We start from the raw sequence: 3,752 nt of genomic DNA, 5'->3' as shown, positions 1-3,752 counted from the left end.
AGTCTCGGGGACTACACCAAGTGAGTGCACTCAGCGTGCCCCCACTAGAATGGTATCCACTCAGAACGGTCCGCCCGGTCCGAGTGACAGCCAAACAACAAAAAAAGGCGCGTTACAGGCGTGAAGAAATTCCGAGTAATCAGTTACTCGATGCAGGACCAGCTCCAAATCACTCCAAAAAAATTGCTATAAGGTGAGTTCAACGCTCCTCCACGGACCCGTTTGAGCTCATTTCACTCGGACACCATGCAGTCTGGAATCCGTCAAGGCAACACGCGGAGATAAGACCGCCGGGTGACCAGAGCAAGTTCATAAGTGCCTCCATAGCACTCGACTCATCTGGGAATACACCTCGACTCGACCCGCTCAACCTCGACCGATTCGGGGGCTAATGACGAGGACATGTATTAGGGGTAGGGTAACAGGCCTGACCTAAAGAACCTACCCATGGACACCGTACACTTTGTACTGGGCCCCTGGGCCACATCGTCGTCCAGATGTACTGCAACTTGAAAGTCACTCGGACGGCAACAACCACTCGGAGCACGGCACTCCACTCGACGAGCTCATTCCACTCGGCCATGTAACTCACTCGGATGACAGTTCACCACTCGACCGTACGACTCACTCGGATATACGAAGACCAGCAGGCAACAAAGCAGTCGACATCATTCTCATGGTGAGGGCTTGGTAGTGAGCTGGCGTTATGGCATTCATGCCCCACTTTGTAACATAGGAAGTGAGAGGGTGGCATACTCTATATAAGCCACACCCCACCACTGGACTTGGGGGTCTTTTCTTCCACCTCTCTCTCTTTTCACCATTAGTCTCAGGACTTAGCTCAGGCATGGGGATCCGTTTCTCTCTCTCGCACACATATTGTAATCTCCGGATATATACTCAGATAAAACAAAGCCTCTCCGGAGCACGAGACGTAGGGTTGTTATCTCCACCGTGAGAGGCCCGAACTCGATAAAAACCACCGTGTCACCCATATGCATCTCGATAGATCATGCTCCGTTATCCTACCCCTCTCTTACTGTTAGACTTAGAACCACGACACCCTTTGGATCAACAAAACCTTCTGGTTGCATCATATACAACTCTTCTTCCAGAAATCCATTCAGGAATGCAGTTTTGACATCCATCTGCCAAATTTCATAATCATAAAATGCGGCAATTGCTAGCATGATATGGACAGACTTAAGCTTTGTAGACAGTAACATTACCGTTAGCGTCAGTCTTCTTCTTGAAGATCCATTTATTTTCTATGGCTTGCGGATCATCGGGAAAATCCATCAAAGTCCACACTTTGTTCTCATACATGGATCCCATCTCAGATTTCATGGCCTCGAGCCATTTCGCGGAATCCGGGCTCATCATCGCTTCCTCATAGTTCGTAGGTTCATAATGGTCTAGTAACATGACTTCCAGAATAGGATTATCGTATCATTCTGGTGCGGACCATATTCTGGAAGACCTACGAGGTCCTGTAGTAACTTGATATGAAGTTTCATGATCATCATCATTAGCTTCCTCACTAACTGGTGTAGGAATCACTGGAACTGATTTCTGTGATGAACTACTTTCCAATTCGGGAGAAGGTACAATTACCTCATCAAGTTCTACTTTCCTCCCACTCACTTCTTTTGAGAGAAACTCCTTCTCTAGAAAGGATCCATTCTTAGCAACGAATATCTTGCCTTCGGATCTGTGATAAAAGGTGTACCCAACTGTTTCCTTTGGGTATCCTATGAAGATGCTCGACCCTTCTCCGCAGATTTCAAATTAACCTCCCCGTACGCATCAGCGGTAGGAGGGGGACTCAAAAGGGGGCTAGGTCGTCCTTGCGAACCGGTCCACGGTCGCAAGGCAGGGGATGCAAGTGCTGAGTTAGGTGGGGAGGAACGGCAGGCGGTGGAATCAGGACTAAAGCAGTGAGTTGCGGGGGACAATGGTCGCCGACGAGGTTCCAAGGAGAGAAGGCCGCCGTCACCGGGACCGGGTGGGAGCCTCCATAGTGGAGTGAAAGTGGGTCCGTGAATTTTGTGAACGTATCGGGCCATCCCAGCAACCCGTGGCACGGTTCAGGCCACATGCGAAAGTGATGCCCACATGGAGAAATTTCTTTGTCTAAAAAACATGGAAAGAATTCTTAATTTCTTTAAAAAAAAGCAATTTTTCAAGATTTGAACTCTTTAACATGAACGTTATTCAATTTTTGAAGAAAAAATGGACAGGAAAGAAAGTAGAATAAATAAATAAAAATGGTAGATAAACAATAGAAAAGAAACAAAAATGCAAAATCGAATAAGAAACTTCCTACAACCGGTAAAACCAGACCCAAATCGGGAAAAATAAGCATGGGTTACACTTGGGCTGACCCACCAAAGATCACATTTGCGCCCAATGTGCTATTGCGAGCTCGAGCTCCCTGGAGCTCGGGTGATCAGTAAATTCTGAATTTTTAAAAAAATCCATATTTTTTGGCAATAAATATTGATGTTTGCAAAATTTCGCAATGAAATCACATTTCTGGAGGTGTAAAAAAATCGATGCCCTAAAATGCTTCAAAAAATACCCTTTTTGGAGCATTGATTTTCCTTTTTGCCCACTCCTCTATCATTGTGATTTCATTGCAAATTTTTGCTTGCATGTGTAAAAAATATCAATGTTTCTTGCCAAAAATATTCAGAACTTTTTACTATTTTTCAGAATTTACTGTTCATCTGAGCTCTAGTAAGCTCGAGCTCACATACTCCATGTCTCATTTGAGCGACAATTTGTCCCGATAATTAGGGTCCCACACTACATCGACATAAGTCGCTGAATAGCATACGAGTATATATAAGTTTTTTTAGGGGGATGAGTATATATAAGTTTTTTTTAGGGACACAAGTATATATAAGTGATCTTTATATAGACCTCATCCACAGCATCCTGTAGATGGGCATACTTAGCTTTAAAGATATCAAATTTACAAAACGGTAAAGCTAATTTCCTGCCGGCAGGAAATTTACAACAGATCCGCACGACATGGATTCCTTTTATTCTAGATCGAACGGTACCTGATAGTTCGCGACCGAACCGCCCGTTTTTTCTTATCCTCGTGTCTTTCTCTCGCCGATATTTTCTCTCGATCCCGTTTTTCTCTCGCAGTTCTCTTCCCCGTCCCGTTTTTCTCTCGCACAAACGTTCTCTTTCAAAGAAGAAGAAAAAAAATAAAATGCAATCCTAGGATTTGAACCCAAGCCATCAAAGATAAGTCATGGTCCTTCTACCAACTGAGCTAGCCCAGCTTCTACATAAATAATAAGAAAGACAGTTTTTTAAGATGGAGTTTCTGCTCCTAGGTGCCAAACGAACAGTAGAATCAAATTCAAACAAGCTTTTTGCCAACCAAGTGATTCGAACCGTGCATGATGTAGTAGTTAATTTAACTAAGCAACCATCTCACTGATGTCTCTTTTTCCTGAAGAACTAAAAGGCAGTGTGCTTTTCATATCTACACGAAATTTGACTCAAATTTTTTTTACTAAAATGTGGTAATTTTTTTGTAAATAGTATGATTATTTAAGCACCATATACCTGATAACTTAGGTATAAGCACCGCGGTAACTTTGACTACATGAAAAAAATATTTAAAACATATACCCGATAACTTATGTGTAAATATCATGATAATATACACATCCAAATCTCATAATTCAAATGCAAACACCATAGTAACCTCTACCAAATGTTTTTTTGTT

The sequence above is a fragment of the Triticum dicoccoides genome, chromosome 3B (genome assembly GCF_002162155.2).
Source record: "Triticum dicoccoides isolate Atlit2015 ecotype Zavitan chromosome 3B, WEW_v2.0, whole genome shotgun sequence".
Classification (NCBI taxonomy): domain Eukaryota; kingdom Viridiplantae; phylum Streptophyta; class Magnoliopsida; order Poales; family Poaceae; genus Triticum; species Triticum dicoccoides.
This window is presented reverse-complemented; position numbering follows the sequence as displayed.